The sequence below is a fragment of the Halichoerus grypus genome, chromosome 11 (assembly GCF_964656455.1).
Source record: "Halichoerus grypus chromosome 11, mHalGry1.hap1.1, whole genome shotgun sequence".
Lineage (NCBI taxonomy): Eukaryota > Metazoa > Chordata > Mammalia > Carnivora > Phocidae > Halichoerus > Halichoerus grypus.
The window spans coordinates 104,297,244-104,308,436 of NC_135722.1; positions in this window are offsets into that span (position 1 = coordinate 104,297,244).

An 11,193-nucleotide genomic window follows, 5' to 3' on the forward strand; every position below is an offset into this window, starting at 1 on the left:
TTTAAAAGATTCACAACTGTCAGAGTCAGTAAAGGTCAGAAGGTAATTATAAAGTAATAAGGCTGACATACTTGAGGCGGGATCACTCCAGCATCGCTTGGGAAGCTGTGACGTTTTCTATTTTACATTCATCTTCAGAAACTCCCAAGACCTTCCCTGATGCACTGTAGCATGCCCCTCTGGCAAGACCGCTGACCCGATCAAGCTTGAATGTGACAGTGGCATTTAACCTCCGAGATCACCCACTGGGCATTGAGGAAACCCCCCCGACATGTGCACAACCTTCCATGGGTCATTAAGAGGGTGTAACAAACGTCTAAGACAAAGTAGAACCAATAAGGAACTTTCTAACTGGAAATTGCCTTAGAGAGCAGTCGGACAGGCTCAATATAAAGATAAAGAAACTAAACCCAGAGATAGCAGGGAGAAAAGGAGAGAGAAGGAAATGCTATTAAGTGCATGAATGTGCTGCTAGGTGGAGGTCTCCTATCTAGTGTTGCCTTTTCTTTAGATTTATTTATGTATGTATTTGAGACAGAGAGAGGGAGGGAGGGGGCACATGAGTGGGGGGAAGGGCAGAGGGAAAGAATCTCAAGCCAACTCCCCGCTGAGCGTGGAGCTCCATGTGGAGGCTCAGTCTCACAACCCTGAGATCATGACCTGAGCCAAAATCAAGAGTGGGATGCTTAACCGACTGAGCCATCCAGGCGCCCCTAGTGTTCCCTTTACTCTTGTGTGCATGACCTTGGGATAAAGAAGGAAATTAACATTTATTGAGTTTTATTATATATATTATCATTTGATTTTCACAATAATTGTATAGGGCTTACAGGTATCCCTATCTTAGGGAGGGCGAAGCCAGGGCTTACAGAGGGTAAGTCTTCCTGGCTCCCCAGCTTACTGCTTATTTGACCTTGGAGAAGGTCGTGTAAGTCCACATCCACAAACTGATGAGAATACCACACCTTGCAGGGTACTGTACAAGATTAAATGAGGTAGCTTATGTGAACACCTAGGACAGTGCTGGACATTTGGTAGGTAAGTCAGAACATCCCACTTTATCTCAAAACCCTCCAGCAGCTTCCATTCCATGGAGGAAAACCAAGTCCTTACCATGGCCTACGGGGCCTGCACCACCTGGAAACTCCCCTTCTCCACTCATTGACCTTTCTGACCACCCTCTTAGGCCTCCCCTGGTCTCTGCCCACTCCCTAGGCCCTGTCTACCCTAGCATGTTACACCTCAGAAACCACCCTATTTAAAAATGGGTCCTTGGGGCGCCTGGGTGGCTCAGTCGGTTAAGCCTCAGCCTTTGGCTCAGGTCATGTTCTCAGGGTCCTGGGATCGAGCCCCAAGTCGGGCTCCCTGCTCTGTGGGGAGTCTGCTTCTCCCTCTGTCTCTCTCCTTGCTTGTGCCCTCTCTCTGTCAAATAAATAAAAAAAAATCTTAAAAAAAAAAAAAATCGATCCTTACTCCTCGCTCTGCCCCACTCAGCACCTTCATCCCTCTTCTCTGTTTTATGGCTCTCCAAAGCACCTACCACTGAAAATACCCTATACTTTCATATGTTTTCCATTTCTCCGACTGGAAAGTAAACTGTAAGGACAGCGATTTGTTTTATTTTGTCTTTGCTGAATCCACAGTACCTAGTAGATGCTCAATGAAAATTTGTTAAATAGGTAGATATTACCTTCTTCCATTCTTTCCTCTTCCAAGGTCACACACTTTATTAGATCAGAAATCTCTGCCCTTCCAAAGTATGAAAAAAAAAAAAAAAAACCCAAGGAAAAAATTTAACTATAAGAAACCATGAAGCACATTTAAAGGACTCCAAGACAAAGAACATGCTCAAACCGGGGACAAGTAGTCACTGGGGCCCCTTTTCCACATCTCACTCCTTCCTGAGTTTGGAATATCTAGGACTTTATATGTTCACTGCATGTGTGTGTGTGTGTGTGTGTGTGTGTGTGTGTTCACATGGCTTGTCCCCTACACACAAAGACACCTGCTTTCCAACCCTTCAGTAGGAGTGTCTGCTGACTGTCTAGGTGCGTGTCAGGCACCGTGTCTGGGCAGGATGGTCCACAGGACGTGCGTAAGCTCAACGGCAGAGACCAAAGTCAACAGCTAATCTCAGTACACTCTACTGTGGTAAATGCTAAGAGGGAACCATCTCCTGGGGGCCCCCACTGGGAGTTCCGAGAGCACTTCCAGACAGGTCTAAAAGAGGATCAAGAGTTAGCCAAGCCAAGAAGAGGTAGGAGCGTGCTCCGGGGATCAGGCTAAGCAAACGCAGTTACAAAACTGCAGGATGTATCCAGGGAACCACAAGGGTTTTTGTGTTCCTAGACCAGGATCTCAGGATCTCTCACGTGCTGTAGGAAAGGGCTTAGACTTCCCTTGTGGAATGTGAAATGATTCAGTTTGTTTCCAGATTGATCATCCTAATGGACGATGGTTCTAATCCAGGCTTGTTAAAGGGTTCTTACGACTATGAAAGCAAGACTTGGTGAGATCTTGGATGACACACTGGGCCCTTTCCATGTGGTGCAGGAGAGGATGCAGACACTTCAGGAAGCCTTGCAGCCTGGAGGCCATCTTAGAATCAGGCAGACACCTGAGAGCGGCTGGGCCATCTACTCCAGTCCATGCTCAGCTTACAGGCTCACCCCAGGTCTGGCCAGCCTCCAAAGCCCAGAGAATCCCTTAGCAGGTGATGAATTCTGAAGAAACTTGAAAATCAAATTCACTGAAGGAGACCCATGTGGACACGTCAGAGCCTTCTAAGTATAAAGTGCTAATAATCTAGGACTCAGCCAGCCCACTTCTCGGGTTCTCTAGACCAGAGGTTGCGAGATGAGAATCCACTCTTGCTGCTCGTGGCTGTTTTATTCAGCCCATATAACATGAAAAACAAACCAAACTTAAAATCCTTGCAAACATGTAACAATCAGGAGATTTCACATAAAAACTTGGGTCCCAGCTTCTCTTGGGGAAAAAAAAAAAAATCTGAAAATACCAGCCTGTCTTCCTATTTGGCAACAACTGGCTGGAGAGAAATAGCAGCTGCTACCCCCCACCCTGGGCCCCTGATCCCCCTAGATGGGACATGGCCTCATATGCCAGTCCCTATGTGGGGCTTTCCAGGTGACCCCAGAGTCTTCAGAAACTGACCTGAAGCATTCCTTGTCCAAAACCATAGCCCCTCATCTCCAGTCTGGGTTTATCAGATGACCAAATTAGCCAATTCTTTCAAGACTAACAAGTTCCACCAATAAACTCTCCTGTTAATTACTCAGTGCTAGTCTTTGATTGGATGTGGAAGGCATCTTGGAGAAGAGGGACATAACAGGTACTACACAAAGAGGTGGACAGAGGGAAGGGTAGGGTCAGGTGGCGGGGGGTAGGCAGAGCACCCCTGAGAATCAGAATTCCTCTATTACCCAGCTCCTTCAAGGCTGCGAGGCTTGAAGGAGCTGGGTAAATGTAAAAAGGGAAAGACGTGAAAGGGGGAGGGGCAGGACAGAGGGAGGAGCTAGAACAGAATTTACATCTTGGCAGGCCATGTGAGTTGGATAGGGAGAAACTCCCTCTCCTTTTCAAGCCTCACGGACAAGTGTTTAAAAGAAAAACATTAATAGCCATGCACTTCTCAATTTTATTACTAATCAGAACTTAACATGCTTGGAAGTTTTGAATGAGGTGTTAAGTGCAAAGTATGTTACCTTGGGCAGGGGTGAGCTTTTTCTAGTTCAAAACTACAAAAAAGTGAAGAGTAATGGAATGTTTCACCCAGATGGTTTGGCTCTTTGATATCTACAAACATTTTGAAAACACTTAAAATATTTTTCAACTTTTCTGTGCAGTTGCATTAGGTGATGACTGTTGGCTTACTTATTTCCTGTTTAGCTTTTCCTTTGCTCTCCCTCCAAACAACTTTTGTTTTGGACTTGCGGCATAAAAAACGTTGTGTAATAATGGAGACAAATGAGTGCCAACAGGTGGTTTCAAAATCTAATGCCTTGTGGTAAGTTCTGTTATCCTGCTGCTTGGCATGTATTCTGGGCTTGATATTGGATATTTTGAAGTGTGCACATTAACCACATCAAGATGAGGCTCTGACCCCCCAAGGATGGGGTTTCACGGGGCTCTGGCAGAGCTCCAAGGCTGTGCATGATTCCTACACAAATGCAACCAGCTGGTCGGCTGAGAGCTGGTGCAAGTTAGATGAACATTTTAGTCTCTGGTAGAGTAAGAAAAAGCCAGAAAAGTCAGCTTTCTAGGGCCATGCTCTCTCTGCCCTTTACAATGAAAGAAACCTCCATACTCTAAAGGTCTGATCATTGAGCACTGCACTATGCAGGACACACAAGCAGAAGCTGGGAGAGGTGGGCGCCAGGTCAAAGTATGCCCACCCCCCTGCCGGGTACATGAGCACTTTATTTTCAGTTTCGTGCTATCTGGCAGCATTCTCAAAAGAAATAATCATCTTGCCCTTCTAAAGAGTTCAACTGTCTGGCAAAAGTAACGAAGACTTAAAAACACTTGAAACTTTGTCTCCTCATCATCCTGATAAGAGCTATAACCTAAGCCTTTAACCTTGGAAGCTGTCGATGGTATAGAACCTATTTGCCTTTCTTTATTTAGTTTAGTGGCTCATTTAACATAATTACGCTTATTAATCCAAGGCTCTAACCCAGGGTTTTCTCCTCTCACGAGCCCCTGCTGTTTTACCCCAGAAACCTTTTGGGAAACAGTGGTGAGCAAGCCAGTAAGTCTTTTCATAGGAGATTCATATAAAAAATTCAACTACTATTGACTGACCACCTACTGTGTGCCGGAGACTCCTCCAGGCATTTGGAATATAACATGGAGAAGAGAGACTGGATTTTTAAATGGCCAACAGACACATGAAAAAGTGCTCAACATTGCTTGGCATCAGGGAAATCCAAATCAAAACCTCAATGAGATACCACCTCACACCAGTCAGAATGGCTAAAATTAGCAAGTCAGGAAATGACAGATGTTGGCGGGGATGCGGAGAAAGGGGAACCCTCCTGCACTGTTGGTGGGAATGCAAGCTGGTGCAGCCACTCTGGAAAACAGTATGGAGGTTTCTCAAAAAGTTGAAAATAGAGCTACCCTATGACCCAGCAATTGCACTACTGGGTATTTACCCCAAAGATAAAAATATAGGGATCCAAAGGGGTACGTGCACCCCGATGTTTATAGCAGCAACGTCCACAACAGCCAAACTATGGAAAGAGCCAAGATGTCCATCGACAGATGAATGGATAAAGAAGATGTGGTATATATATACAATGGAATATTATGCAGCCATCAAAAGGAATGAACTCTTGCCATTTGCAATGACGTGGATGGAACTGGAGGGTGTTATGCTGAGCGAAATAATCAGAGAAAGACATGTATCATATGATCTCACTGATATAAGGAATTCTTAATCTCAGGAAACAAACTGAGGGTTGCTGGAGTGGGAGGGATGGGGTGGCTGGGTGACAGACACTGGGGAGGGTATGTGCTATGGTGAGTGCTGTGAATTGTGCAAGACTGTTGAATCACAGATCTGTACCTCTGAAACAAATAATGCAGTATATGTTAAGAAAAACAAAAAAGAATAAGATAGTAGGAGGGGAAGAATGAAGGAGGGAAATCGGAGGGGGAGACGAACCATGAGAGACGATGGACTCTGAAAAACAAACTGAGGGTTCTAGAGGGGAGGGGGGTGGGAGGATGGGTTAGCCTGGTGATGGGTATTAAAGAGGGCACGTTCTGCATGGAGCACTGGGTGTTATGCACAAACAATGAATCATGGAACACTACATCAAAAACTGATGATGTAATGTATGGTGATTAACATCACAATAAAAAAGTAAAAAAAAGGGCGCCTGGGTGGCTCAGTTGCTTAAGCGACTGCCTTCGGCTCAGGTCATGATCCTGGAGTCCCGGGATCGAGTCCCACATCAGGCTCCCTGCTCGGCGGGGAGTCTGCTTCTCCCTCTGACCCTCCCCCCCTCATGCTGTCTCTCTCATTCTCTCTCTCTCTCAAATAAATAAATAAAATCTTTAAAAAAAAAAAAAGTAAAAAAAAAAATCAAAGAACATGAAATATTTGTACATAAATTTAACAAGTTATGTGCAAGACTTGTACACTGAAAACTATGAAACATTGCTGAGAGAAATTAAAGACATAAATGTAGAACTATACCATGGATCAAATAAAACTTGTCTTCAAATTAATCTTTTAAAAAAAAAAAAAAAGACTGGATTTTTTTTTTTATTATGTTATGTTACTCACCATACATCACATCATCAGTTTTTGATGCAGTGTTCCATGATTCATTGTTTGTGCATAACACCCAGTGCTCCATGCAGAACGTGCCCTCCTCAATACCCATCACCAGGCTAACCCATCCCCCCACCCCCCTCCCCTCTAGAACCCTCAGTTTGTTTCTCAGAGTCCATCGTCTCTCATAGTTTGGAGAGACTGGATTTTAATAAAAGGAGGAGCCATCACTGTTGATTTTGTAATTCAAATCTGATCTTAGGTAGACCACATCAGTTGAAATTACTGTACATATGGGAATCCTCTTGGCAATTTCACTTGGTCGTACAGGACACAGCTCAAAACTGAGCAGCCAGAGTGTGCTACTTCCCCACAGCAGAGTTCTGTTAAATGGAACCCTGATGGGATTATTAAAACTTCCTCCTAAGTGTTTTCTCTCATGCTCAAGAAATGGTTTATCTATCATGCAAGATATAGCCAATGATCATACTTGAAAAACCAGATTGGGCTATCTAGAAATATGTAAAAAAATTTTTTGAGCTTGATAAACAAAACGTATTTAAATTCCTATGTATATCTCAGTTTAGCAGGAGACAGGTAAGCTGATCATGGTAGAGGGCTATTCTCCCTTTCAGAACAGGTTTCCATGTGGCAGTGTGTTTTAGAGTATTACCAGGAACTCTGTGGTTCGAAAGAACTGATGTTGCTCTAAAAAGTAAACAATTTGTATTTCCATTTTCAGCGACAGGTACTTTCCTTCTTTTACTTTTATTAGAATTGCTCCTTATTTTTTTCTTTCAATAAAAAGGCAGTGAGTTATTTCTAGCCCACATTCATCGCTGTATTGTTATCTGCTTCCTTTTGTAGTTATTACAGGCTAGAAATTGTCAACCCATCGCTACTTCTCAAGGTCTTAATACAGGTGGTTATCAATGGACTGTTTCTCTAACATAAAAGATTACAATAAAGCACGTTCATTTTAGCGCATTCATCATAGTTAGGCTTAAGATTAATCCCCTGTATACATGTGCTTTTTAAAAATAAGTCTTCTAAGTGGGAAAGTCAAAGAATCGAGCCCCAGTCTGCAATTCCTACATAATAAGAATTCTACCTCTGCATTATTACCTAAGGTGGAGATTTTGTCAAGAAGTGATAATCAACAATCACAGTTTTACAGAGTTTTACACTAACACTCTGCTTTACACTCCACACAGTGCTTACAGTTAAAGATGTTTACACACCTCATCTTTTAAGTAACTAAAAAACGTTGTCCAAAGGATATTATTACACGGATGAGAGAGTAGTTTGGCTGAGGTACTGGGTATAATTATCTCTACTTACCACCTATGTAACCAGAGGCTTGACTACCTCAAGATGGAACGTTTGTGAGGAGGCGCAGATAGGCCTCAAGAGGTCTTTGTATAATTTTCTATGAATTATAAAGGATTCTCATACAAATACATGGTGAGCACATGTCAAAGATTTATTTAACTCATTAATGAGGGGACCAGCAGAATGACAAAGCTGGTTCAAAGAAGGGCATGAGAAAGTACTACACGCACGCACACGTATGTACACGCGGTGGAAAAGAGTACGGAAGGGGACTGCTCAGGCAGCTGTAAGACAAGATGATGCCCTACAAGGCAAGACACCATAACTCTCTGTTGCCTTTTCTACCAAAAAGAAAATAAGTACGAGATGAGCATGGCTGCATTCCAAGAAGGCTTAGTGACATAAAACAGGTGGTGGGCTTGATTTGACCTATAGGACATAGTTTGCTAATGCCCCTATCTTAGAAGATCAGGTGATCCTCAGTGCCCAGGTAGACAGTCCTCTAAGTACCACTTTAAAGTGACCTGCTGTAATCTTTTTGCTTTATTTCCAGGTTTTAGATAATTTTTTAAACAGTATCCAGGTCTTCAAACAATAAACCCCATGCTTTTCCCTCACTGCAAAGGAGACCTTACCTTGCTATCTCTCTGAGGCATACTCAGTCTTTGGAGTTCAGTTAGGAAACAAAGTAAGACTCTATTAAAGATACGACATTAAAATAAAACTATTAAGAAGAGTGTCTTTCTCAATTTTCTCAGTCTTTGGTTTGCTTGGTTTGGGAAAATAGTCTGCGAACTAACTACCTATCCCTTTTTCATTACCTTAAGGAATCCTCATTAGGACCAATGAGAAGCCTAAGGCTGATGAGAAATCACTGAGGCCTTCCAAAATACATGATGGCAGACATTCCCAAGATGGAGGAGCGCCCATTTGGAGGCTTGGTCATGACGGTGTCACATGACTCAAGGGGATAGAGACCATATACCACCTATAGGATCTCAGCACTTGTATTTCAGTAACTACCTACCTACAAGATCTAAGACCAGCAGAGCAACCTGACTTTAGCTCATTCAAAAGCTATTTCATTCAAGGTATGTTTTAAAAAGATGACAAGTTGAACAATCCTTTTTAATATAGTGGAAATTATCTGATCTCTCAGGAAAACAGGTACGTACTGATTTCTGTTAAGTTGGAGTAAAGAGGCAGGCTCAGTACATAGGCCTATATTGAGCTCATGCAGTCTCATCCATAACAGGAGACTGCCACGGAGCAAGATGCTGGAAGCATATTCTTTTAAGATCCCGTTTTGTTCAACTCAAGTATTTATTATATACCTATTGTGGGATAAATACCGCGCTAAGACACTGCAGTTACAAAGCTGAACACGACCCAGTCCTTATTCTTAAAAACTTAATCTATCAAGGGACACGTAATAAGTGCTGCATGTAAGAAAGCTGTATAATGCCATATGTAGGAAATGCTATAAAGGGCAGTCTGAGGCAGAGGCCTTGGGCAGATGAGGGAGAGATAAAGACTACTGGGTGAATCAAGCTGAGGGGTCATGGTTTCAGCCACGGCTCATAGACGAGGGAAGCAGAAAGGCACGTGGCTCTGCTTAATTTTATAACATCAAACCAAGTCTAAAAATTAAAAGACAAGACATTCAGGTGATAAGATGGGCAGATGAGAGTCAGAAGGAAAGAGGAATGAAGTCACTGATTAGATGATTTCTTACTAACAGTCTCTGCAGAAGTAACGCCTCTCACTACAGAGATCCTTCCCATCCACTTCGCTCCTCAATGGCCTCTGGTAGATTTAAATTATCTTTTAACCCCGTTTCTGTTCTGAAATAACCACTCTGTGTCTGCAAGTGATCATGTCTTCCTCCTGCCAGCTGGTTTTCTAATTTTTAAGTTTCTAGAAACATAAACAAAAGAAAATCTGATAAAAACAACTTGATATCATGTGATGTGTTGACACATGAAAGGAATCCTGTTGTTGCTTAACCAAGATCATATTTCTATTCTTAAATATTTCTCTAATAGGAAACAAAGTTTGTGTATAATGTTTGAATACCTTTGAATAGTTTACACTTAGAATAAAGTTTCATGTACTATTTTTAGAAATGTACATACAACACATTATTTCTATTTTTTAATTTATAGAGTGATAAGTTAGCCTATAAATAAGAAATCCATCTAACAAATTCTGATCCAAAATGTGGTTGACCACAAAATTTGAGGGAGTTTAAGAGCAGGACACCAATTAAAATAGTTGTAAAAAAGAAGAAAAAGATGGGAAAACATATAATGAATCTAAGTTCCCCCTTAGAAAACAACTTTTTAAACAAAATGTAATTGTTCTGATAAATGCTAAATGACTACGATAGAAACCACATGGATCACCATATTTAAGTAGTTATAAAGAAAATAAGAAAACTGTCCTTTTAGACAAAAATTAGACAATATTTTCACAGCGCAAGTTAGGCAAGAGGTTTTCAAAATTCTTAGAATCGTTCACTTGAAAAACTAATTCAGCAGTTCTGAATTACTTATGTTAATTACAGGTTGGTTTTATTTGTGAAAACCAAATACAATATTAAGTGATAGCCTGTAACCAACAATTATATATACTGTTATGCCAAAGGAAGCTGCCTTTCTTGATGGCAAAATGCAGAGAAATGTTAACTAAAATTATACAGCATTGAAAGGGAACCCATCACTATTCTCTCGGATTTTAACCAACTGTCAGGAAGAAAACTGTTGGGAGTTATAGAGTAAAACCAATGAACCATCATAATAAAGAATCTTTCAAAATGCAATGTAGAGCGAAATCCAGCCCTTCTTGAAACGTTTAGAACACTGTTAGAAGGCCAGTCTTCTCAGGCAGTAATGCGCCAGGAAGCTAACCTCAAAGTAAGGATTACTGTGGTGACTTTCACCATGTCTCCAAGTTCTCTGACACCCTCTCTTCAAATGATGGGCCAGACTCAGTGCCTCACTGTTCATGGAAAGAAGAGGCAGGAGTGATAGTGCGTGACTTGCAGAACTAAGTCCCTGCTTCTGCCTGGCCCCTGAGCCCCCTCGCAGGTGCTGGCTCTTGGAAATCAGCCCCCAGCACTTTTCACTGGATCAAAATTCTGAAATATTTATTTAGAAGGCAGTAATAGTCTTTGAAATTGAGCGGTTTACTGAGCGATTAGTTTTGTCCATTATATTCCTAATTTCTCTACTTTCAGTCTGAACACATAACTTGGAGTAAGAAGATATGGGTTCTAGTACATATTTTCTAATTTGGTCTATGGCTCTAGATATGCCATTTTAGATCTCTGCCTTCATCTACATCTAACAGGGAAAATAATACCTTTTTTTAACCTCACTTACATGTAATTAGGCATAAGATTTAGGTAAAAATATCTTGCTAAAGTTGCTAAATAAACATAAGGTAAAATATGTAAGGTTCTATAATACTAAGTATTTTCTAATATTTGATTTGCTTTTTATAAGTCAACCAAAATAAAGACTGCATACTTTTAGAACTACAAAATGCAGTAGTTA